General features: G+C 43.5%; 1 protein-coding gene across 2 annotated transcripts in view; it reads right to left on the reverse strand.

The window, feature by feature from the left end:
• Positions 1 to 27,952, reverse strand: part of galntl6 (polypeptide N-acetylgalactosaminyltransferase like 6) — a 1,468,073-nt gene that overhangs the window by 453,652 nt on the left and 986,469 nt on the right. The gene's annotated exons all lie outside the window — the stretch shown is intronic.

The following is a 27,952-nucleotide window of genomic DNA, read 5'->3' on the forward strand; positions in this document are numbered from 1 at the left end:
TTATTCTTTCATGGGATGTGGACAGCGCTGGCTAGGCCAGCATTTATTGCCCATCCATAATTCCCCTTGAGAAGGTGGTGGTGAGCTGCCTTCTTGGATCGCTGCAGTCCATGTGGTATAGGTACACCCAGTATGCTGTTAGGGAGGGAGTTCCAGGATTTTAGCTCAGTGACAGTGGAGGAACACTGATATAGTTTCAGGTCAAGATGGTGCGTGGCTTAGAGGAGAACTTCCAGCCTCAATGATGGGGTCCCAGAACATGAGTGCAAAAGATAAGGCTGAAGAATTTGCAGTACAGCCTTGGTCCAAACATGGACAAAAAAGCTGAACTCCAGAGGTGAGGTGATAGTGACTGCCCTTGGCATCAAGGCAGTATTTAACCAAGTGTGGCATCAAGGAACCCTCACAAAACTGAAGTCAATAGGAATGAGGGGGAAAACTCTCCTCTGGTTGGAGTCATACCTAGCACAAAGGAAGATGGTTGTGGTTGTTGGAAGTCAATCATCTCAGTCCCGGGACATCACTGTAAGCTTTCCTCAGGGTAGTGTCTAAGCCTAACCATCTTCAGCTGATTCATCAATGACATTCCCTCCATCAACAGGTCAAAAGTGGGAATGTTTTCACATGCTTTCACAATGTTCAGCACCATTCACAACTTTTCAGATACTGAAGTAGTCCGTGTCAATATGCAGCAAGAGCTGGACAACATTCAGGCTTAGGCTGATGTGGCAAATAACATTTGCTCCACACAAGTGGCAGGCATTGATCATCTCTAACAAAAAGCAACATCACCCCTTGACATTCAATGGCATTACCATCACTGAATCAACTATAAACATCCCAAGAGTTACCATTAACCAGAAACCGAACTAGACCAGACATATTATTACTGTGGCTACAAGTGCAGGTTAGAGGCTGGGAGTTCAGTGGTGGTTAGTTCACTTTCTGACTCTGCAAAGGCTGTCCAGCATCTACAGGGAAATGGTGGTGTAGTGGTATTGTCACTAGGCTGAGGCTATTGCCTAGGGGACATGAGTTCAAATCCCATCACAGCAGTTGATGGAATTGAAAGCTAGTTTCAGTAATGGTGACTATGAAACTATCATTGATTGTTGTAAAAACCCATCTGGTTTGCTAATGCTCTTTATGGAAGGAAACCTGTCCAGATCTACAGTAATGTGGCTGCCTTGGGCAACAAATGCCAGTGAAACCCTTGCCCTAAGAATAAGGGAAAAAGTCAGGAGTGTGAGGGAATCCTCTCCACTTGCCTGGATGAGTGAAGTCTCAACAATGCTCAAGAAGCAGGATAATGCAGCCTGCTTGGTTGGCACCCAATCCACCACCAAATTCACTCCCTCCACCGCTGACACACTGAGGCAGCAGTGCATACTGTTCAATGCTCCTTCAATAGCACCTTCCCAACCCTTGACCTCTACCACCTAGAAAGACAAGGGCAGCAAATGCATGGGAACACCACCGCCTGCAAGTTCCTCTCCAAACATGATCTTGATTTGGAACTATATTACCATTCCTTCACTGTCACTGGGTCAAAATCCTGGAACTCCCTCCCTAAAAGCACTGCAGACATTTCTACAACACATGGACCACAGCGGTTCAAGAAGGAAGCTCATTACTGCATTCTGAAAGGGCAATTAGGGGTGTGCAGCAATAAATGCTGGCCTAGCCAGCGATGGCCACATCCGGTGCACAAATAAATATTTTTAAAAATTAAAGGCGCTATATGAATACAAGTTGTGGTTGTTGTTGTATAAAACACAAAGCTGTATCCAGTGCTGAGCCTATGGTGCTGCCTTTCACATGTGATTTTAAACTGAAGCCCTGGGCTGAATCATCTCAGATTTGCACTAAGTGTGGTAGCAGGTGGGAAAACGACACTTTACCCACTGGCTGTAATAGCAGCTTTTCACGCCGTATTGTCCCAAACCCGCGCCTTTTCAATAGTGGGCGGGCTCCGATTCGCCTGCCACGCCATCATGACGCCGCTTCATCACACCAGGCGCCACATTTAAAGTAAGGCCGCGCTCAGTGCCTCCAGCCCCAGGGCTGCAGCAAAGAAGACACGGCCCCCGAAAGGCAAGAAGGCTGCAGCTCTCGAGCATCTTTTGGATGCCGTGGAGGCCCCGCTGTGATGTCCTCTACCCCCAGCTCTGGCTGCAGGAGGGGCAGCTACATGACCACTCCCACAGTAGGCTGGCCTTATAACGATACACTGATATATTACGATGAAGTTCCTGACCTCCAATGGCAGGGAGCGTTGCCTGGCGCCGACAGGCTGAGCGGACGATCGCAAACTGGTTTCACGATGTCGTGGAGTCGATTTCCGGCCTTCTCGCCATATTGTCCGCTCACGCCACCGAACCCGCCCTACGCTAGCGGGCATGGAAAATCCTGGCCCCTGTCTCGCTCTCGGGTGAAGGCAATAGATACTACTCAAAGAAGTGCAGGGTAGTTAGCCCAGTGTCCTGGACAACATTTTACCTCTTAACATGACCAGGACAGATTAACTGCTCAGTTACCTCACTGCTGTTCCTGGGATCTTCCTGCAACTTGGCTGCCACATTTACCTACATTACAACAGTGACCAGGCTTCATGAGTAATTTATGCCCCACTCCAGACAGAAAGGCTGACAGCACTTAGAGTTGATAACAAATGTGGATCAATTAAAGAAAGCCAGCAGGGAGTTGTTAAGCAGAGAATTGGCAAAAATAACTAACTTCATTGAGATTTTTGATGAGGTGACAGAGAGGGTTGTTAAGCATAATACAAATGATGTGGTGTTCATGGACTTCCATGAAGTGTTTGATAATGTGTCACTGAATAGGTTTGCAAGCATACTTGAAGCTCACTGAATAAAAGGGACAGTGGCTGTTGTTATATTTTATAACTTAGACCTATGCAGAGATGACACACCAGCTTATATGTGTGAAATAGGGATTTATTCACAGTGCTTTCAAATGTCTGCTTCATGCTTGTAACTCTTGCTTCCAGCAACATCCACAGTTTGTTTACTTCTCTCAGAGTCCACACCAAGGCTTAACTAATCAAGCACAGCGAGCATCGATAGTAAACAAATTCACACCATCAAATACAGAAGAATCGAACAATTAAACGCCACAGTGGCATCATGAATACAATGTTAGCTGAGTCACAGGAAAAATTTGCAGGGCTATGGGGAAAGGGAGTGGGAACAGTTGAGTTGCTGTTGCAGAGAGCTGACACAGACACAATGGGCTGAATAGCCTCCTTCTGTACTGTAGCTACTCTACCGGGGTTTCCAAATTTTCCTGAACAGGATTGGCGAGGGAGCCAGCTTCCCTTTCTAATTTGCAACAAAGCGGAAAAAATGTTAATGATTTCATAGCAAGTAGCAAAGAAGGCAAATCTGCTTCGCGTCCTGTGGTTTCTACATTTGATACGAAGGCGCTCTTTATATGCTTCACATACAATGGTCATAGCTTGTTACACACACAGGGGAAAATTCAACTCAAGCCCAATAGCCTGGACTGTCAGCTTAAAAAGTTGGGAATAAATCACTCTGAACATCATGAATCAGTACCCCTGAACTGAAGAGTCAGCACATAAGTTAGAAGCTACAGATTTCATGGGATTTTATATCGCTTTGACATTAACTCTGGACTATCATTCTAACAATGTATCAGGTCCTCTGGGCAGACATGTCTGCTTTTTATTTTGCTTGGACTCATGAATCACACAAACTAACCTTTCACAGCAGTCTATTCTTGCTGCGACTTAAAAGCGAAATGAAATATACTGCAAAGTGCCTGTTAACTCGGAATCCAAACATTATCTCAACGATAGTGGAGCTTTTTATAGGGATGGCAATTAAGCTGATCTTGTAAAGTGCACAAATTGTAACCAGTAAAGCTGTCGCGTTTCGCTCTAACACACCTTCCCATTAAAAAAAAGTGAATCTACCCGTCACCCTTAGTGCTGACCTATTTTCTTCGTCCATTAGATCCTGCATTGCTGATGCCTGCTCCATTAAACGCTCACCATTCGACTTACTTATCCTCCATTAGCTCCCCTCATACGCTCAGTGTATCATGCAACTCTGTTATTTACAAAAGCAAAATATGTGGATGCTGGATATCTGAAAGAAAAACAGAAACTGCTGGAAATACTCAGCAGCTCGGCAGCACCCGAGGGGAACAAGAGTTAAGATTTCAGTGATAATTCTGTTTCTTCCTCCACAGATGCTGTGGAGACATCTTTTATTTACTTGATTTCTCTCGGTGATGCCTCTTTTTCACCTTCAGCAAGCCTGAGCTCATCCAAAACTCTGCTGTCCATTTCCCAGCTCACCAGAAATCCTGTTGCCCCATAACTCCTTTGCTGGTCAGCTTACATTGGCTCCCAGTCCGACTAGCGTATCAAATTGCCATTTTCATCCTTGTGTTCAAGTCCCCTCATGGCATCACCCCTCCCTACCTCTGTCATCCTCACCAGCCCTACAATCCTCTAGGAGCTCTGTACTCCTCCACAACTTGCCTCTTCTGTATCCCCAACTTCCTTCACTTCAACACTGGTGGACCATGCCTTGTATGTCCTAAATTCTACACCTCCTGCCCTAAACCACTCCACCCCTTCATGTCTCCTTCCTAAAGTTGCTCCTTCCAGCCTTGAATCTTTGGCCAAACTTTTAGTCACCCTCCTAATATCTTTGCCTCTTACTCCACAGGCTGAATGTTTCGGCCCCACTGAGGTCGGGAGTGGAGGTGGAGGGGGCCCGAGAATTACCATGCCGGCCCATGCGCCAATTTTCCAACCCTGTTCCCAGCTTTGACCATTTTGGCCAGCATGGGCTCGGGACCCAGGAAGACTGCCTGCCCCCAATAGGCGGGGAGGCACTTCGGCTCATTAATGAAGTGAGTTGAGATGGGGGAGGGGCAGGGCAGGAGGTGGGAGGGGGGAGGGCATATTGACTGCCTGGGGATGGGCACCCCAAGGCAGGCCGGGGAGGGGACAATGCTTCAGGTAGGCCTACAGCCCCTCTCTCCTTGTCCAGGGATGCAGATAATGGTCTCTCTATAGAGGGGCTGTACCCTGACAGTAGTGGTCTGGCTGCTTACTGTAATTTTATTGAATTTTTTTTAAAGTGGCTGAAAGGGCACCTTGTTTTTTGAAGCACCCTCTCAATAACTCACCTTTCAGTGTAGCCTGGAGCTCCTCTGAAGCGCAAGGCCTCTGATTGCACCACCCCCCCCACCGCCCCCCCCAGCGGTTTCAGTTTCTCGCCCCAGTCACGTCGCGCAGTTAAGAACTCTCGTCCCACCACCTCGGAGAGGGTCCGCCTGTGCACATGGTATGCATAGCTCTTCCCGTTGACTGACATTGACAGTCAGGATGGGAAAGGCCCTCTGAAAATATCATAAATACTCTTCAGGCAGTTTATATACGGAATCAAGAGATCCAATAAATCAGAAGGGCACTGTTTTTTTTTTTAACCTCACGCTGCAGTTCAGCTCCACAGAGATCAGGCCGACCCTGCGAGATAGCTTCCCAGAGCTGGCCTTTCACACCGGCTTGTCTTTGATACATCGTGGAATTGGATCAGGAGCTACCAGTAATTATCTGTATCAGTGTGCAGTGAAACCTAACACAGTAGTGTCCGCGTAACTGCAGCCTAATTTTTTTCAGAAATGGCACAATGGTAAAGTGGGCCAGGAGCAAAAAAAAACACCAGCCGCCATCATTAAAACATAAGCAAAGTACTGCCAATACCTGAAAGCTGAAATAAAAACAAAAAAAAAAAATGCTGGGAGATGTTCAGTGGCTCAGGCGGCATCTGCAGGGTTAACGTTTCATGTCGAGGTGACCTTTCCTCAGATCTTTCGTAAACATCCTCGTTTAACAAAGCCTTTCCAGGCATTAGAGGCTAAAAGTCATCACCCCATAGACCTATTGGGTGTTATGCGTAGAGAAATCAGTACATTTTACATAGCTTTAAAATGTAATAGAGAAAGGATACCAAAGACAAACGCACAATGCTCTGGCCCCAGTTAAGCCCATTCGACCTAAGCACTGGGATGTGGTAGTCAGGGGCCCCTGCTGATGATCCGAGTGAGCTTTATGGGATTGGGGGAAGATTCCCTGGTCTGTGTACAAATGGATGGTACTGATGCTACTCGGGATGTATCTAAGAGACCCATCATTTTTGGAAGGCAGGAAAGTTCAGTTGAGGGGACCGTTGGCAAGGGGTTACACAGAAAAAAATAATGAAGAATAGATTTGGGCCCCTCTTTGGGAGTCCAGTCCTCACATACACCCCGGACCCTCAGGTGGGTCCTACCTGACATACCTTTGTTTACCAAGCACTGAGTCTTACATTAGAGTTTTGATGGTTGGAATCACCCATTGCCCTTACTTGCTGGCCTTTGAGAAAATCTCAGTGTAAGGTGGGAACAACGTTACACAGAGTTACATAGTGTATATAGCACAGAAATAGACCATTCAGCCCAAGTAGTTCATGCTGGTGTTCACACGCAGGACAAGTCTCCTCTCATTCCACTTAGCTCATCTTAGACCTTCAGCAAATCTTTTTTTTTCCCCTTTTCTTTCTTGTACTCATCTAGTTTCCTTTTGAAAGCATCTGAGCTATTTGCTTCAACCAACAGTTCCTGTAGCAGTGAGCTCCACGTTCTAATCACTCACAGGGGAAGATTACAGCAACCGAGACTGCTCCATGCATGACTCGTGCTGCCTGCTTTCACTGATGCAATTGCGCTGAAGTTACTTTTCTCCAGAATGGCTTCTGTGGAGCGAGACAAGGAACTGACCAATGGCAGTTATACTTCCAGCTGCGCAATCTTTCCAGATATCAGGAAGGTCTGCATTTGGGCTTGGATAGTTGAGCAAAGCTCCATTTCCTGGGTTGCTAATCCTGACTGAGTAGGCAGGCTTACTATAAAAGCAAAATACTGCGGATGCTGGAAATCTAGAACAAAAACAAAAATACCTGGGAAAACTCAGCAGGCCTGACAGTATCTACTATCTGTCTTTTTGGTATTAATGAAAGCTTTCTGTCTGAAGTTTTGTATAAGATCCCTGGAGATTATCGTAGAATCAAACAGCAGATAAAGAAGCCATTCGGCCCATCATGCTAATGCAGGTGCTTTGAAAGAGCTACCGCAGATATCAGCGTATATTTCGACCTTTGAAGCCTCAAAAAATTCCTCCGAAAGCAGGGGTCGACCTTTTTGCCAAAAATAAAAGTAGGTGGTCACTATCTTTGTCATTCGTCATGCGGGGTCTGCTTTGTGTAGCTGTGTCCCGCGCATCTTTGCAAACACAGCCCATATCTCCTGCTTGATCCCTTGTGCCCAGTTATAAGTGGTCAGTAAGTAAAACATCCCTCTGTGGGGTGAAAAACTGAGGCTGACTACTCATGCAAATATCGCATTCCGTGGCTAAAAAGGAGGGTCGACTTATATGCCGAGTACATGAAAAAACATCACTTTTGAGGCTGGAGAAATGGGGTCGTCTTATACACCAAGTCAACTTATACACCATGATCTATGTCACCCAATTGGTCTCATTACCCTGTTCATTCCTATCAGCTCTGCAATCTTCTCCTTTTCAATTATACTGTGTATCCAACTCCCTTTTGAAAGTTGCTATTGAACCTGTTTTCACCACACATTAAGCACAATGCTATCCATATCATAACAACTCGCTGCATAAAGTAAGTTCTCATCTCATATGCTGTCAGCTGTGGTTCAGTAGGTAGCATTCTCATCTCAAGGTTATGGTTTTTGGGACTTGAGCACTAAAATCAAAACTGACTTGCCATTGCAGTACTTAGAGAAACGCTGTTTGGTTAAAATGAGGCCTTGCCTGTCCTCTCAGGGGGCTATAATGGATCCTGTTCTTTTTTAATTCATTCATGGGATGTGGGCATTGCTGGCTCAGCCAAAATTTATTGCCCATCCTTAACTGCCCTTGTTAGAGGGCATTTAAAAGTCAATCACATTGCTGTGGGTCTGGAGTCACATGTAGGCAAGACCAGGTAAAGACAGCAGATTTCCTTCCCTAAAGGGCATTAGTGAACCCAGATGGGTTATTACGACAATCGTTTTGTGGTCATCAGTAGAATTTTAATTCCAGATTTTTATTGAATCCAAATTTCATCATCTGCCGTGGTGGGATGTCAAACCCGGGACCCGCGACCCAGAGCATTACCCTGGGTCTCGGGAATATTAGTCCAGTGACAATATCACTATGCCACCATCTCCCCTGTGACGCTCTTTTGAAGAAGAACAAGGGGTGCCCTGGTGCCTTGGCCAATATATATCCCTCAATTAACATCAGCAAAAACAGATTATCTGTTTGTGGGAGTTTGCTGTATGCAAATTGGCTGCTGCATTGCCTACGTTACACCAACAATCCTTCAAAAAAACTTCACTGGCTGTTAAACATGTTGATCTGGTGATCATAAACATGCTGTATAAATGTAAACCCTTGTTTCCTTTTTACCTTTATCTCCATTTTGGTTCTTGTGCCAATTAGTATATATGTATATATGTCCTCTGGTTACCCTCCTGCCACAAGAAAGGCTTTCTCCTTACTGTATCAAAACTCCTCATGATCTTTAACATCTGAATTAAATCTCCCCTCAACCTTCGCCATTCTGCAAAGAACAATCCCAGCTTCTTTAGCCTTTCCATGTAACTAAAGTCTATCATTCCTGATGCCATTCTAGCAAATCTCCTCTGCAACTTCTCTAAAGTCTTCTGTTAGGAACAACGCATAACTTATATTCAATTTATATTTATATTTGTGTGTTAAGAAAGGTGGAACATGATTTCAGTTTAATCTAGATTTTTTTTGTGTGGTCCTCCTAGAAAAAAGGTCAGGTTTTCTGGATTTGTTTGTGTGGATGTATTTTTAATGATGTTTTATGGCCCTTGAAATGAGGAGATGGGTTACAAAGGAGTTAGTTGTTTAGTGATTTTGGGAAAAAAAAACACAAAGTAGAAAAAGCTGTGCTATTGCCTAGCAACAGGGGTCCAGTGAGACACAGGGACACAGGGAAAGACAGAAAAGAAATTCAGGGCGTGTATGTCAGAGGGGGAAGACAGGAGTTCTACGCTTTCTGATAAGAAGTACTGAAAGGCTGCTGGGGACTAAGTTTAGGGAACTCATCTGTTTGCTCTGCAAATGCAGTAACAGTGAATTTAGAGTTTTAGGTGTCTCAGGGAGAGATATCAGTGGGAAAAAGCATCGAGTGAACGATCAGAAATCTGCTGGAAGAAAACCAGTTGCAACTGGGCCGACCCAAGCAAGAAGCCTTCGTGTTAAGATAATGGCAAATATTTACTTTTTTTTTGTCTGTAAGGGTATTGCCGGGATCAAGGTAATAGAATGAGCTTGAATTATTTATTGTGTTTGTATTGAGACCTTTTCAACCCTTTTGCCTGGGGTGCTTTAGTTCATTTTCCCTTGCTTAATAAATGTTTTATTCTTTCCGTTAAAGTTCAGCAGCAGACTCCTGTGAGTTTGTTCAGTAACTTTCCTCCATGGTTTCTGAAAAAACAAGTCAGGATCTATCAAGCCAGGTGTCACATTGGGGTCTGACTTGTCCAATATTAACATCAGCTGGGATCATCACACTTTTTAAAGAGCAAAGCATGAAGGACTGCCCAAGCAGCTTTTAGCCTGGAGTTATACTGCGGCTGGTACCTGCATTCCTGCATTGCGGTCTCCATTAAAATAGCGGACAAATCTCACACAAACATGTTACATTCAGATGGTAATACTACGCATGGTAATTAACAATGATCAAGCAACAACAAATCAAAGAGAGTTATTGCCTCAAGTCTTTTTTCCCTCGGTTGTCAGTCTTAAGGAATTTGTTTCTTTTTGTTTACTGTTGCCTATAAAATAAAAAAAATTTATATGTTCCAGATCACTTCTGGTTACATGGACAAATGGTGTGAGAGATTTGAAGATTGCCTAATGATTATAGGTTTGCTAAAATGCCAGGGTCATTGGATTGTGAATCAAAAGAGTCTTTCAAATGTCAGACCATATTGTATGATTTGCGTGCTATAGCATACAAAGCTAATGGCAGAAATCCAACGTAAGGAATTACATTCCTGTTGTGACAGAAGTGGCAGATGTCTGTATTTTGTTGCATTTCACAGCAGATGGTTCTGGCAACTGAATTCAAAAATTTTCTTCAGTCAGATGTACTACTGGCAGGATTCTGTTTCTCTGTGGTTGCGGTGACTAATACGCACGACTGTTTGCACAACTGGACCTCAGCAGCAAACCAAAAAATGCCACTAAACTTAGGAACATGCTCCAAGGTGCTTCACGGATGCTTCAGAAAAGAATTGCACATGTGAGCCGAAGAAGGTTGGGAAAAAGTGTGAATGCAAGCTTCATCAAAGAGGCGAGTTTTAAGGAGGGTTTTAAAGGAAGAGAGGGAGGTGGCAAGGCAGATGCATTCGGGGACTGAATTCCAGGTCTTGGGGTGTAAACAGCTAAGGGCTTGACTGATAATTGCGAGGTGAAATAAGAGTAGGATTCATAAGGGTTGAAGAAACGGAGAGTTCAGAATGAGGTGTTCGGTTGATGGACAAGGCCATTGGTGAGGATTTTCAACTTGAAGCATTAATGACCTGGGACTTAATGAGGGCAGAGGTAATGGTCAACCTGAATTAGGTGTGGCTTTGGATAGGAGCAGCAGAAATTTGGATGAGTATAAAGGGTGTCCGCTGGTTGTATTGGCAGAAGCTGGGTAGAATTGGCCGCACCCAAGTAAAACAAAATCAGGGAATTATAAACAGAAGTAACACCCAAAACTACTTAGGGTCATGTTTTCCACTATATTCTCTGCTCATTCAATTCCCCTCCCCATCCCCCGGATCAGGCCACAGCTAGAGAGCTGCCCACGATGTCAGGTCGAAATTGCAAGATTCTATCGATAGCACTGATTGGGAAGGCTCCTCAAATCCTAGGTGCACAGGCACTAGTAGCCACATCTTGGTCATTTTTAATGAAAGATGATTAACTTATGAAGAAAATGACGAGTCTACATGAATGAAATTTTAAAATTGTTCAGTATAGGTTTTAATGATTTTGGTAACTCACAAGTGGAGCACTGGAAACCCCTATTGAAAATGCTGCTTTTTACTAATTAAAACCATTTTGAGAGGTATTAATGACGCTGTACCAACTTACCACTATTAAATACATCAAGGAATGATTTTTAATGGAAAGCTGAGAAAAGGAACAATTGCATTCGATTACATCGCCCGATTGCTGGAAGATTTGAAATTTGGGAATTATAGAACTGATTTTTTTGCGGAAACTTTATATAAGTGTAGCTTAACCAACTCAATTTCATGCACATTTTGGGTTCAACTTCCTGTTTGAATCCAGAGCAAAGAACTCCATCCTTAGAGCCCTACATCCTCCAGAGTTTAGTAGAATGAGGGAAGATGTCATTCAAAATTCTTAAGATAGGTTGACAGGGTAGAGGACAGGGTAGATTATTTAAAAAAATAATAAAGATAGAGAAAATAAACTTTGAGGGTAAACTCGCAAGTAATATAAAAACAGACTGTTTTTATATAAAAAAGAAAAAAAAGGCCAAAGTCAATATAGGCCCTTTAGAGAATGAGGCAGGGAAAGTAATAATGGGGAACTAGGAAATGGCAGAGGAGTTGAATAAATACTTGGCATCAGCTTTCATGGTAGAAGACACTAATAGCATACCAAAAATTTGAAATAATCATTGGGCAAAAGTGAGGGGAGGAAATCAATACAATAACTATCACTAGAGAAAAAGTACTAGGGAAACTAATGGGGCTAAAGACCGATAAGTCACATGGTTCTGATGGGTTGCATCCTAGGGTATTAAAAGAAATAGCTGCAGAGATAGTGAATGCACTGGTAGTAATCTTCCAAGAATCCTGACGGGAGAATTTTCTCCCAGGTGCGCTCAGCTCCACCGGTGTGGGTGGGGGGAGGAGGGAGAGTCGAGGCCAGCACTCTCTCACGCGCATGCACACGAAAGAGCACTGAAATCTCACTGAGGCACAGAGCTGCCTCAGGGAGATTAATTTCACTATCAAAAATTGAAAAAAAGAAAAAATAAAATTACTCAGACATTGTCACATGAGCTGGTTTATGAATTTTCATAACACATTTTATTTAATTAATAAACATTTCATGAAACCTCATCCCGCCCTTGGATGAGATTCCATGAAAAATGCGAAGGCTGTCTAGGCTCTTTGCCTGCCTGCCAACCTTAAGGTTGGACGGACAGCCCTGACAAGTATTTAAATTAGATCATTAATGGCCTTTGACAGATCGCGCCCGCCCAACTGAAGATCGGAATGACGCATGGTGACATCGAGATGCACGCATTGACATCACCGCGCATCATTTTATACAGGGCCCGTTACCGCACGCCGAACAGAAGATTCTGGCCTTAGATTCTGGAAGAGTTCCAGAGGATTGGGAAACTGCCAATGTAACACCCATATTCAAAAATGGAGGGAGACAAAATACATGTAACTATAGGCCAATTAGCTTAATATCTATCATTGGGAAAACGTTGGAGTCTATTATAAAGGGTGTAACAGCAGAGCATTTAGAAATGCATAATATATTCAAGCAGAGTCAGCATGGCTTCATGAAGGGGAAATTATGCCTGACAAATGTATTAGAATTCTTTGAGGAGGTAACAAGAAGGATAGATTAGGGGGAACTAGTAGATGAAATATATTTGGATTGCCAAAAGGTGTTCGATAAGATCCCACACAAAAGGCTATGAACAGGCTGTGAAATACTGTGTACGGTTTTGGTCCCCTTATCTAAGGAAAGATCAAAATCACAGAATAACAGAGTGCAGAAGAGGCCCTTCGGCGCATCGAGTCTGCCCTGGCATGTGAGAAACACCTGATCTACTTACCTAATCCCATTTACCAGCACTTGGCCCATTGCCTTGAATGTTATGACATGCCAAGTGCTCTTTCACGTACTTTTTAATGGATGTGAGGCAACCCGCCTCCACTACCCTCCCAAGCACATTCCAGACCGTCACCACCCTCTGGGTAAAAAAGCTTTTCCTCATATTCGCCCTAAACCTCCAGTCCTTTACCTTGAACTTATGTCCTTGTGACTGACCCTTCAAATAAGGGGAACAGCTGCTCCTTATCCACCCTACCCATGCCCCTCATAATCTTGTACACCTCGATCAGGTCGCCCCTCAGTCTTCTCAGCTCCAATGAAAACAACCCAAGTCTATCCAACCTCTCTTCATAATTTAAAAGTTTCATCCCAGGCACCATCCTGGTGAATCTCCTCTGCACCCCCTCCAGTGCAATCACATCCTTCCCATAATGTGGCGACCAGAACTGCACACAGTACTCCAGCTGTGGCCACTTATCTGCCCATTTGACCATCCCGTCTATATCTTCCTGTAGCACAAGACACTCAATCTCACTGTTAATCACCCAGCCAATCTTTGTGTCATCCGCAAACTTACTAACCCTACCCCCACATAGTCATCTATGTCGTTTATATAAATGACAATAGGGGACCCAGCACAGATCCCTGCGGTACGCCACTGGACACTGACTTCCAGTCACTAAAGCAGCCTTCTGTCATCACCCTCTGTCTCCAACAATTAAGCCAATTTTGAATCCACCTTATCAAATTACCCTGTATCCCATGTGCATTTGCCTTCGTTACAAGTCTTCCATGTGGGACCTTGTCAAAGGCTTTGATGAAATCTATATAAACTATATAACTATAACTATATAACTGCACTACCCTCATCTACACATCTGGTCACCTCCTCAAAAAATTCAATCAAATTTGTTAGGCATGCCCTCCCTCTGACAAAGCTATGCTGAATATCCCTGATCAAACCTTGCCTCTCCAAGTGGAGATAGATTCTCTCCTTCAGAATTTCTCCAATAGTTTCCCTACCACTGATGTGAGACTCACTGGCCTGTAGTTCCCTGGCTTATCTCTACAACCCTTCTTAAATAGCAGAACCACATTAGCTGTTCTCCAGTCCTCTGGCACCTCCCCCGTGGCCAGAGAGGAATTAAAAATTTGGGTCAGAGCCCCTGCGATCTCCTCCCTTGCCTCCCTCAGCAGTCTGGGACACAAATCATCCGGACTTGGAGATTTGTCCACTTTTAAGCCTCCAACACCTCCTAAACCTTGTCACTCCCTGTATCAATTTGCTTAGGAACCTTAGGGAGTCTCTCTCCCCGAGTTGCATACCTTCTTCCTCATTCTCTTGGGTGAAGACGGATGTGAAGTATTCATTCAACACTCTACCGATGTCTTCTGGATCCAGCCATAGATTGCTCCCTTGGTCCCTAATGGGCCCAACTCTTTCCCGGGTTATCCTCTTCCCATTGATATACTTGTAGAATATCTTGGGATTTTCCCAACTTTTATCAGCCAGAACTTCCTCATATCCCCTCTCTGCTCTCCTAATTGCTTTCTTAAGCTCCACCCTGCACTTTCTGTACTCCCTAATCCCTCCACTGATTTGCTTCTCCTGTACCTGCTAAAAGCCTCTCTTTTCCTTTTCATTGTATCCTGAATATCTCTGGTCATCCATGGTTCTCTGGGCTTGTTACTCCTTCCTATCACCCTAGAGGGAACACGTTGAGCCTGTACCCTCCCCATTTCCTTTTTGAACGCCCCCCACTGCTCTTCTGTAGATTTCCCCACAAATAGCTGTTCCCAGTCTACCTTGGCCAGATCCTGCCTTATTTTACTAAAATCTACTCTTCCCCAATCCAAAACAATTTTTTGCAACTTGCCTATTTGTCCATAACAAGCTTAAATTGTACCATGTTGTGGTCGCTATCACTAAAATGCTTCCCCACCACCACCTCAGCCACCTGTCCAGTTTCATTCCCCTGAATTAGATCCAGCACTGCGCGGTCCCTTGCTAGACCCTCTACATATTGACTTAGAAAGTTCTCCTGTACACATTTCAAGAAATCCACTCCATCCAAGCCATTAACACTATGACTATCCCAATTTATGTTGGGAAAGTTGAAATCACCTAATATAATTACCCTATTGTTATTGGTTTAACACCCCTCTGCAAATTATGCACATATTTGCTCCTCAATTTCCCGCTGACTATCTGGGGGTCTATAATAAACACCTAACAATGTTGCTGCCCTTTTTTATTCCTAAGCTCTACCCACAAAGCTTCATTCGATGCCCCCTTCAACATATCATCTCTCCTTACTGCTGTAACTGACTCCTTAACTAATAATGCAATGCCTCCACCTCTTTTACCCCCTCCCCTGTCTCACTTGAAGATTCTATATCCTATTATGTTGAGCTGCCAATCCTGCCCTTCCCTCAATCACGTCTCTGTGATGGCTACTATATCACAATTCCATGTGTTAATCCTCACTCTTAACTCATCTGTTTTACGTGTAATACTCCTGGCATTAAAGGAGAGGCCATCCAGCTTTGACTTACTCTCTTAAAACTTAATGCAGCTGTACTCCCTCTGACTTGATTGTTTTACTGTATTATGATGTGTCCCTATTCTGCTAACATTCTGTGTCCCTTACCCTTGCTGAATTAGTTTAAATTCCTCCCAACAGCGTGAGTAAACCTGACCACGAGGATGTTAGTCCCGCTCTGGTTCAGATGTAGACCGTCCCGCTTGTACAGGTCCCACCTTTCCCAGAAACGGTCCCAGTGATCCGGGAATCTAAAACCCTCCCTCCTGCACCAACTCTTAAGCCACATATTCAACTGCGCTATTCTCCTATTTCTGAGCTCGCTAGCATGTAGCACTGGGAGTAATCCAGAGATTACAACCCGAGAGGTCTTGCTTTTCAGATTGTTTAACTCCCTGAATTCTTGATGCAAGACCTCATCCCTCTTTCTACCTATGTCATTGGTACCAACATGTACCATGACCTCTGCCTTATCACCCTCCCCCTTCAGGATGCCCTGCAGCCGTTCAGTGACATCCCGGACCCTGGCACCAGGGAGGCAACACACCATCCTGGAGTCATGTTGATGGCCATTGTAGCACCTATCTGTTCCCAGGACTATAGAATCCCCTATTACTATTGCTCTTCCTCTCTTCCTCCCCTCCTGTACAGACAGGCTGCTTGTGGTGCCAGAAGCTTGGCTCTGTCTGCACTCCCTGGAGGAACCTGTGCCCTCATTAACCTCCAAATTGGAATACCGATTTGCAAGCGGGACCCCAGGGGACTCCTGAACTACCTGCCTGTTTCTCTTGGACTGCCTGATGGTCACTCATTCCCTTCCTTCCTCAAGTCCCTTCAGCTGCGGTGTGACAACTTCTCTGAATGTGCTATCCACGATGCTCTCAGACTAGCAGATGCTCCACAGTGTCCCCAGCCGCTGTTCCAGCTCTGAAACCCGAGCTTCCAGGAGCTGCAGCTGGACACACTTCCTGCACACATGCTGGTCCCGGGCACTGGAAATGTCCCCGGTTTCCCACATGGAGCACGAGGAGCAGACCATGGCTTTGAGCTCTCCTGCCATGACTTATCCATTTAAATTAAACCTTTTAAATCAATTACTCTAGGGCCCTTCTTTCCTGATCCTCATTACTACAAAATATACAAACCAATCCCTTTCTTAAATAGAGCTAAGGTGACTCACATTAGTTAAGCTTCAATTAGTAATCAACATCTATTCAGGCCCTAATTATGCTTCAGATGATTGACTGTTATCTGTCGCACAGTCAGTTGAGTCAGCTACGTTACCAACCTTTTAACTAGACTACTGAACTTAAAAAATTAAAGAGAAATTAAAGATTTACTGGCATTGGAGGCAGCCCAGAGAAGGTTCACTAGGTTGATCTCGGGGATGGAGGAGAGGTTGAGTAGTTTGGGCCTGCACTCATTGGAGTTTAAAAGAATGAGAGGTGACCTTATTGAAACATATGAAATTCTTAAGGGGCATGACAGGTAGATGCTGAGAGGTTGTTTCCCCTTGTGTGAGAGTTTAGGACCAGAGGCATAATCTCAGAGTAAGGGGGTGCACATTTAAAACAGAGATGAGGAGGAATTTCTTCTCTCAGAGGGTAGGGAACCTGTGGAATTCTTTACCACAGAGGGCTGTCGAGGCTGGGTCATTATGTGTACTCAAGGCTGAGATAGACAGATTTTTAATCAATAAGAGAATCAAGGGTTATGGGGAAAAGGCAGGAAAGTGGAACTGAGAGTTATCAGATCAGCCATGATCTCATGGAATGGCGGAGCAGACTCGATGAGCTGAATGGTCTACTTCTGCTCCTACGTCTGATAGTCTAATGGTCTTAAGCTGCTTTCCCTGGCAGGAGAGTCTCCAACTAGGCTCATAGCTTCAGGATAAGGGGATTGATATGAGGACAAATTTATTCACTCCACTAGAAATTGATATGCTGTTGCAGAGATTTAGGAAGCATGAGAACACATAGTGGAGCACTCGAAAGTTCAATAAAACACAATGGGTGAAACTCTACTGCTCAGTTACCAATGCCAAGCAGAAGATGTTCCATCCCAGAATTAAATTAGGCCCCGAGCTACACCGTGTTCATTAGATTGCTGACAAGATATCCTGGCTGCTCACATTGAACACAAAAAGAAGACAGCATAAGCTCAGAGACAATAGCTGGAGGAGACATAGGCAACTTTAAAAAAGCTGTCAGCAGTAAGACACTATGGGCTGCTAACCACTTGAATATATCAACATGCGCACCAAAACCCAGCATGATCCTTTTATGTTTAGCATGTATATGGGGCTGATTCAGAGGGCTGCAAAAGCAAATATATTTCAAATGTTACACCCTGTTCGATAAAGAAGGGTGTAACGATAAACCCAGCAACTATAGGCCAAAACAAAAACAGAATTACCTGGAAAAACTCAGCAGGTCTGGCAGCATCGGCGGAGAAGAAAAGAGTTGACGTTTCGAGTCCTCATGACCCTTCGACCAGTCAGTTTAACCTCAGTGGTGGGAAAGTTTTTGTAAATGATAATCCAGCACAAATTAACAGTCACTTGGACAAGTTTGGGTCAATTAATAAGGAAAGCCCGCAGGGATTTATTCAAGGCAAATCCATGCTTAACAAACTAAATTGAGTTTTTTTGATGAGGTAACAGCGAGGGTCAATGAGGGTAGTCTGGTTGATGTAATCTTCATGGCCTTCCAAAAGGCAGTTGATAAAATGCCATGCAACAGGCTTGTCAGCAAAGTTAAAGCCTATGGAATAAAAGAACCAGTGGCTACAAAACAGTGGTGCAGTTTGGCCTCAATTTAATGCCCCTCCCTATTTCTGTAATCTCCTCCAGCCTCCGGCCCGACAACCCTTTGGGATATCTGTGCTTTTCAAATTCCGGCTTCTTGCACACTTTAAGTTTTAATCAAGCTACCACTGTCTGTCATGAGTTCACCTGCATGTGTCCTAAGCTCTGGAATTCTCTCCCTCAACCTCTTCACCTATCTCTCCTTTCAGCTTTAAGATATGCCTTAAAACCTACTTCTTTTATCAAACTTTTGGTCACCTGGCATTATATCTCTTCAATAATAAAAACAAAAAAACTGCGGATGCTGGAAATCCAAAATAAAAACAGAATTACCTGGAAAAACTCAGCAGGTCTGGCAGCATCGGCGGAGAAGAAAAGAGTTGACGTTTCGAGTCCTCATGACCCTTCGACAGAACTTGAGGTTCTGAACTTCTCAAGTTCTGTCGAAGGGTCATGAGGACTCGAAACGTCAACTCTTTTCTTCTCCGCCGATGCTGCCAGACCTGCTGAGTTTTTCCAGGTAATTCTGTTTTTGTATTATATTTCTTCATGTGGCTCAGTGTTAAACTTCATTTGATAATTGCTCCTGTGAAGCATTACGACATTTTTTAGTAAATTAAAGGTGCTATATAAATGCAAGTTACTGATGTTGTGAAGGGTATTGTAGTGGACCACCTCAACTGACAGGCTAAACTGTAAAGTCACCTTTTTCCTAACCTCAAACATTTCATACATTTAAAGGTTCAAACAGCCCTTCACAGGTATCGGTGGAACACTTGGGGACTTGTCTCACACCAACTTGGAATGATACTACACAGTTTGAAGTCAAGGCATGAACAAATACTGACTGTGAGCTTAGTTCAGCTGGCAATACTCTTACCTCAGAGTCAGGAGATTTAAATCTCACTTTAGGCCTTAAATGTGCAATTTAGATTGAACACCGAGGGAGTGCAGTATTGCTGCTGGAGTCAGTTTTCAGATGTGCGACTTCTTAAGATTCACTTTTGCTACAGATTTGTTTTTAAATTCAATGTACCAAGCTATTCGACACCATCCAGGACAAAGCAGCCCGTTTGATCAGCACATCGTCCATCACCTCATAAAAGACCATATACAGGACAGACTGCAGCAACTTGCCAAAGCTCCTTTTACAGCACTTTCCACACCCGTGACCTCCTACCGCCTAGCAGGATAAGGGCAGCAGGCACATGGGAAAATCACAATCTGCAACATACCCTCCAATTGAGCCATGCACCATCCTGACTTGGGAATATATCGCTGTTCCTTCCCTGTCACTGGGTCAAGATCCTGGAACTCCCTTCCTAACAACACTGCAGATGTAGCTTTACCGCGTGGACTGCAGCAGTAAAGAAAATAAAAGAAATCTCGAGGCACATGACAATACAAGTTCTTCCTTCACTGCTACTAGAGATTTTACTGCAGCTGCTTCAAGCATGCTGAGATGGCAGATCACTGACCTGATGCAGCCTTTATATCAATGTACACATGAAACGTTCATACAAAAATTGCAGCATGCTGCCACTTGTGAACCATTCCTCCTTGCAGGACTTTGGACCGACACTTAAATCATTTTATGAGCCACTTTATTAATTCCAGTCTACAATTTCTGCTCCAAATCTGCTTCTGTGTTGCTTCCCTTTATTCCTCTACCTTTCAGATGGTTCCTTTCATTTTCTGATGTCGCCCTTTTTATTTTGCTGACTTATCCATCAACACGTCTGTGACTATCTGGGGACCATGATGCGCTGCACAGGCTACATTTCTGAATACAAATTGGATCTCCCCTGTTATCCTATAAACGTCCCTTGGACTATTTAATGCCTTCCCACCCTATGCTATACCAACCTGTTTGTGCCTCAGTTCTGGGGTCAGTATCATTGCCTTTTTTATTAATTCAAAAAGAAAACCCGATTACCCCTGATAATTAGCTGTGGAAAAATGCAATTCCAAAACTAGGATTAAGCCTGATCATATCCGGAAACGCTGTTGTTGGCACACTGCTCTGTTGCATGTGGGAACTTTGCCAGTTCAGTCCAGTGAGTATTTCATTTTCTCTCTGTGTTCACATTCAGACTTTTCCCATATGGAGAAGTTGTGAGGTACAGCTAATGGCACACGTCAACTCCTTTTAGAATTGTGCTTGGGCATTTATTATTTGACCACAAATACATGCCTTCTGAAAGTATTTTACTGATTAAACTTATAGGACACAGATCAAAAACATTGCAGAAAGCCTTCCTCCAGGAACTGTGTTTCATTCAGTTGCAGTTATATTTATATTTCACACGGGGGAAATCTTCCCTCCATTCGGTTTTATAGCTGCTGATTTCACCTAATTTGTTGGACCCGGTTTTACGGTTATTCACAGCACGGGAGAAAATAAGCAATATGACCAAGAATAATGTCACCTTTTCACTTAACAAATGATGCTGGTTCGTTTCAGCTTGGGCAAAGAAGCTATCTGTTCGATAAGGGCATCTTCAATCATCGTAAGGTGATAAGGATGAAGCAGGTCATTCAGGCTCTCACCTCTCATCTATCAAGAACAGAAATAAAGAAAATCTCCTCATCACAGCACCCAACTGGCACTTTAACTCTGCTTTTCATCTCCATTACACACTCTTGGTGCATTCATTGCTGGTGTATAAAAAAAAAATCTTCCTGACATTGTTCAGACTTTCACTAGTTTGAATCTATTGCTCCTGAGCACTCCTGCTCACTTTGATTTAAATTTTTGATGTGTTTTAGTACCTAATGTAGGAGGAGGTCTTGTGGTGCAGTGGGTAGCATCCCTGCCTTTGAGCCAGAAGCTCTGGGTTCAAATCCCATTTCGGGGGCAGGATTTCTGAGTGGGGGGGGGGCAGAGCTTGCTCACCAACACGTAAAATGACACAGGATTTCTGGCTGACATCACCCCGCTGCCTCATTTCAATTTTCAGGTGGCTGGGGGCTCAGCCGAATCAGCCGTGTGAACGCCAACCTGGCAATGGCCGATTGAGGCCATTGACAAAGTAATTAAAGTACTTAATGGACCTGCCCATCCAACCTTAAGGTTGTCGGGCAGGCAAAGAGCCTAGGCGGCCTTTGCATTTTTCGTGGAACCTCATCCACAGGTGGGATGAGGTTTCGTGAAAGGTTTATTGGTGGAGTAAAAAAGTTTATTAAAATTCATGAACATGTCCCACCTCTGAGGGAACATGTCTGAATAATTTTTTTTTTCCCCTTTTATTCCAGTTTTTCATCAGCAAAGTGATCTCCCTGAGGCACGGAGCTGCAGGTCCACCCGTGCCTGCACAACAGGGAGAAACCTCTCCCCATGTGGCACTGCCGCGGAGTATGAATCTGTCAGCCACCATCAGTGGGGCCTTCTCCATGGCAACACCACTTGCCAAACCAATCAGCGTTCCCTTCACTTACAGTTTAAGCTGTTTCCCCTTATATTGGTGTTCGTACGAATATCCTGGTGAGTGTAAGACGATAAGCTTTAGACATGTGACATCGTGAAAGGAACTATGTAAATACATTTCTTTAAGAAAGCCTGGTTGAGCTAAGTGGACTGTCTCCACTTTGTAACTCTGATGCATTAATGTCTTGTCTGGAGAATAGCACCTCTGGCAATCCTGGAATATCAGCCAAGGTCATGAGCTCCATATTTTGCTTAGGGTTCAAACCCACAGTGCAGTCAGTTTATGCAGAAGCTTATTGTTCCTTTTAAAACCAAAACCAAAAATGGTTTTTAAAGGAGAATGAAGCTTTTTCCTTGAAGGGTAACAGAGGAGAAAGAAAAGCAAATGCCTTTTGGCTCCTCGAAAAAAAAAAAAGCTCGCCTTTGCCTTTATTACGTGCTGGGCTTTTTCTGAATAGAAAACCCAATAGACAGCGCAATACAGAGAGAGAGAGAGAGAGAGAGAGAGAGAGAGAGAGACAAATAAGATCTTCCTGAAGGAGATTAGGGCAGATAATCAGGTCGAAATAAATAGAAAGAAGGTGACGATCAACGTTAAGGTCAGTGACGGAGTGCGAAGGTTGTGAATTAAGGGAAAGAAATAAAATAAGCTCAGAAGAAAGGGATGAGCCACAAGAACGGCAGATGAATGTAAATAATTTGACTAAAATTACAAATCGGCAAAAAGAAATGAAAATGAAACCACTGCAGGTACAATGATTTTTGAACTAAGTAATTCTTTACGACAGCGTTTGAATTTGTGACTTCGAAATAACATTGTCGAAAACTTTAAACAGCTGGGGCTGCAGCAGTATTTTGGCTGATTTTTTTTCGGGTATCAGTACTGAAATCAGTGCAGATCACGTTCATGAACTAGAGGTTTGAAAACCAGTAAATTCGTGCCAATTATATTACATGCCGAACATACCAAATTATTTACAAATAACAATTATATAGCACTTTTAACATAATAAAATGTCCCTAGGTGCCTCACAGGGGCATCGATACAGCAATAACCTGCTCACTGATGCTCAGTTTGGGATCCGCCAGGGCCTCTCAGTTCCCAACCTTATTATACCCTTAGGTTTTTTTTATTCATTCATGGGATGTAGGCGTCGCTGGCTAGGCCAGCATTTATTACCCATCCCTAATTGCTCTCGAGGAGGAAGATGGTGGTGTTCTGCCTTCTTGAAACGCTGCAAACCATAGTTGGAACCGAAGAGAATGGCTTCATATATTTAAAAAAAACAAAGAAAAGTAAATAGCACTGAGAGTTTTGCTAAGGCGAACTAATATAACAAGGACAAGAAGATAGAGGATGTCATATAAAAATCCCGGAGAGGCTCTTCCATCCACGCATGTTTTTTTCCTGGACCAGATAAAGTTGCACTTGATCTGGAGCTACTCATTCAATGGACAGTTATCTAAACTACTGAATCTAGTTCAATGATGAATGAATTAAGTTTGAATCCATGTCTGCAAAAGGTCATACACTGCCTCTACCTATAAAGATCATTGCATCATTGACCTTTCTTTGCTTTTCACTCATACCTTTGCTTGGCAAGGCAAGCCTGTCACAATGCTGGAAACATGTTACTCTCATCAGGGAATAAGGTTACGATATGTTTATCTGTGATCATTGCACCAGCAAAAGTAGGTCATACAGAAGTTCAACCCAACAGCTATCTTTCTGATTCCGTTGAGAGGTGACAGAATGATGTGCTGGGATTCATTCAGAGTGTGCGGGCTATCTGTAATGCAAATTGTGAAATTACTCCCACTCACTGTGTGCTTTTGGGTGAATATTTATTTTCCCTTTTTGCAGAGCCTATGGGCAAAGAGGAGAGCGCTTTAAGTGAATTAACTGGATCACTCCACTAAAGAGCTGGCATGGACAGAATGGGCCAAATAGCCTCCTACTGTGCTGTATTCTACAATTCTGTGCTTTTTCTGTTTAATAGCCTACCTCCAATGTATTATTCTGTTAGGTATATTACCTTTTCTTTTTGGGAGAAGTATCTGGATGAGATTGTCTGAATAGCATTGTAACTTGGTGAATACATTTGAATGGAATTCCTGTATTCTCTTAAAGAAAATACCGACTTGTTTAAATTGAAGTTGTTACATTGTTGTGTTATTCCAACATAATTTAGGAACTATATCGTTGTACGTATATGGTCATGGATAGAGAACCAGAGGGCACAGATTTAAGGTAATTGACAATAGAAACAATGGCAACTTGAGGAAAAATCCTTTTCTTACTTGGATGGTGGATAGGGTCTGGAATGCACTGCCTGAAGGGTGTGGAGGCAGGTTCAGTTGAGGCATTCAAGAGCAGCAAAGGATCTTCGGACTTAGGAACAGGAGTAGGTCATCCAGCCTTTCAAGCCTTCTCTGCCATTCAATAAGATCATGGCTGAACTGATATGTGCCCCCCAACTCCACCTTCCCATCTATATTATCATGTAAGATCATGTATTATCTGAAAAGGAAGAATGTGCAGGGCTACAGGGCCTGGGGTGGGGGGGGGAGGGGGATGGTGGCACTGGGTAAATTGCTTCTTTAGAGAGTGAATACAGATACGATGAGTTGAATGGCTGCCTTTTGTGCTGTAACAATTCTGTGATTCTCTGTATGCATGTATATCCAGGATGCCACATCATTCACATCCACCAAAGCAACAACTTATCATCCTATCCTACATGGAGAGATCTATAAAAATACACTTGCGCCAGGATTTTAAGGCTCTGGCACAGCATGTACCCCCGCTCCCCACCACCACAACCGCCCCCCACCCACCTAACACCCCTCCTCACCCCCGCACCCCCCCCCACCCGCTTCCACCCCCTGGTGGATATGATGAGCCATTTATATTTCCATTCAGTTCGGCAGGTCCGTAATATCGTGCCCGGCGGGAGGGGCCCTAAATTCCTGGCCTTGATGTGAATTCCAGTCCGAAAGTTTGATTACTTCAAACTTCTGGGGACCACAAGACACAACGGTTGTTAACTCTGATGTTAAAATAGCAACCAGAGGAATTTCATGCGTGCCATAATTAAGCAGGTAAGTAACATATTACATCACATTTTACGGGTCAGGAACAGGCAATCTGGCCCAACTGGCCTATATTGGCATTTATACTTTACATGAACCTCCTCCCACCTTACTTCATCTAATCCTATCAAGATATCCTTCTATTCATTTCTCCCTCGTATACTTACCTAGCTTCTTCTTAAACACATCTATGTATTGTGTATTATGTGTTGTTTCAACAGTTGAGACCAAAGCAAGTGGTTAATTTTCCACATGAAACTATTCAGGACATATGAAAATAAATGGAACCTGATTCACCAGTTAGGAGAGACGACAACAGAAATAAAGGTGAAATAGTCGAATTATTCAAAAATCTTTAATAACCTAACATTATCTTTGAACGTGGCAGGACCAGTTAATAAAATGCACAGAATCTTTGATTTTGCAAATAGAGGCATAAAGTACAAAAGCAAGGAGGTTATACTAAACCCTTATAAATCACTGATTAGGCCTTAACTATATTGTGCCCAGTTATCTGTACAGAACACTAGCAAAGATTTATATGCCTTGGACAGGATGCAGAAGGGATTTATCAGAGTGGTACCAGGGATGATGGACTTCAGCTATGTGGAGAGGCTACAGAAGCAGTCATTCTGCTTTAAGCAAGGATAGTTAAATGGCAGATATAATAAAGGTGTTGACAATTATGAGGAATTTTGATGCAGTAAATGGGGAAGAAACTGTTTCCACTTAGGACGGGCCAGTAACCAGAGAACACAGCTTTAAGATAATCGGCAAAAGAGCCAGAGGGGGATAACAATTATACAGTGAGTGGTTATGATCTAGATGCACTGCCTGAAAGGCTAGTGGAAGCAGTTTTAATGGTAACTTTCAAAAGGGAAAAATCAAGGCTCTGGGGAAAGGGGAAGGAGCCTGGGGATATTTGGATCACTGTGTCTGTTGCCAACGCCTTATACCCGTCTATGCGTGTGCGCTGGTCCGTGAATGCACAGAAATCTAATGATGTACAGACTTCATTTACCCAGCTCACCGCCAACTCATTTTGCTTTCTAACTTGGTTTTTGCAATTTGGATCCCACACAACAGTTAGCCGGCAGGTTTCTTGGAATATCTCGCTCACAAGCATTTTACTGACATTTAGAGAAAGTATTATAGTACAGCAGTTTAATGAAGAAGCATAATCCTGCCTTAAACCGTCTGTATATTCTATCACATTCTCAAATCTCTTTAGTTTAAGAAGGATCAATGAATTAGTAGCGTTGCAGAATAAATATGATTTTGCAAATTACTGGCAGCCACTTCATTTTGATGCATGGTACGTAGATCTTGGACGTAAATAAACTGGATTGACGTCACACATGCATGACGTTAGCACCAAACTCAGCCTAATTAGATAGTGCTTTCAAAGCGATGGCATTGACATGATGGGCCTAATGGCCTCCTTCTGTGCAGTGAGGACCTACGATTCTATGAAATGCATTCAAATGTACATATGCTAATAAGGCTCAGTGGAATTTCATCCCATTTTTGGCACCCTGGCTGACTAAGATCAACCTCTTTTCTTGCCTGACAGTGTTGATTGTCTCCAATAATCTTTCCACCAAAAATGGCCTTAGCCCTCCAAGGACATTCTGAAACACTCAGCCACACTCATCTGCTCCAACTGAACATAAAAGTAAGGATAAAAGCAAAATACTGCGGATGCTGGAAATCTGAGACAAAAACAGAAAACGCTGGAAAACCTCAACAGCATCTGTGGAAAGAGAAACAGAGTTAACGTTTCGAGTCCGTATGATTCTTCTTCAGAGCTCAAAGTAAGGATGTTATACTTCAGTTATACAGGGCATTGGTGAGACCACATCTCAAATACGGTGAGCAGTTTTGGTCTCCTTATTCAAGGAAAGATGTAAATGCATTAGAGGCAGTTCAGAAGAGGTTTACTAGATTGATACCTGCACTGAGCGGGCTGTCTCGTGAGGATAGGTTGGACAGGCTGGGCTTGTTTCCACTGGAGTTTAGAAGAGCGAGTGGTGACTTGATTGAAATATACAAGATCCTGAACGACCTCGACAAGGTGGACGTGGAAAAGATGTTTCCCCTTGAGGGAGAGTCCAAAACTAGGGGGCACTGTTTTAAAATTAGGGGTCATCCTTTTAGGACCGAGGTGAGGAGAATCTTTTTCTCTCTGAGGGTTGTGTGACTTTGGAACTCCCTGCTTCGGTAGGTAGTGGAGGTGGGGTCACTAAATATTTTTAAGGTGGAGGTAGATAGATTCTTGTTAGGCAAGGGAATCAAAGGTTATCGGAGGTGGGTGGGAATGTGGGATTTAAAAGCCAAACAGATCAGCCATGATCTCACTGAATGGCGGATCAGTTTCAGTGGGGAGTGAGGGGTGGGGGGGGAGTTGGTGCTGGTTTGGGGGGCACATGGCCTACACCTGCTCCTATTTCATATGTTTGTATGTCCAAGAGGTCTCGCTCCTCATTCTATGCGCTTTTTACCCCTCCCTTGTCTAGATGCAGAAGTGGCAAAAGATACTTCAGCGATGCAGAGTGGGAATTCAATAGAAAAGAAAGGGATACCTGAACCAAAAACATGAGACGAGCTCCAGTGCTTATTATGCTGTTTTATATATGTCAGCATACACAGGTGACTGTCTGTGCTTTTTAGGCAAAAGAACACTGCCCCATAATGGAGGGAGAGCTTTTAGAGGACTTCCTAGGATAAAATAATCAGTACATTGTGCCAGTTATTAAGGGTTTTGAAATGTTATCCTTCATGAACTATACGTCCGGAAACTAATAATTATATCTATTTGCAATGCCATGCTACAGGAGTGGATGGAATGATAATAGATAGAGTATGCAATTCTCTCTTAATAATTGCTGAGTATTATGAATTCAGCACTCTCAAACAAATTTCAGTTTTACTCCCTGCCGGTTAGGTTTAAACTAATACATTTTAAACAGCAGAATGCATGCTCGAAGCAATACACTCAGCTCAAAATCTTTGTCAGTTACGGATGCAAGAGATAAGTTTTCTTATCATCATAAATGCTTACGTGGTTGAATTTTTCATCGGTGGGGCACTGACATGGGAACAGGAGTAGGCCATTTAGC

Source organism: Carcharodon carcharias, chromosome 4 (assembly GCF_017639515.1).
Source record: "Carcharodon carcharias isolate sCarCar2 chromosome 4, sCarCar2.pri, whole genome shotgun sequence".
In the NCBI taxonomy this organism is placed as follows: domain Eukaryota; kingdom Metazoa; phylum Chordata; class Chondrichthyes; order Lamniformes; family Lamnidae; genus Carcharodon; species Carcharodon carcharias.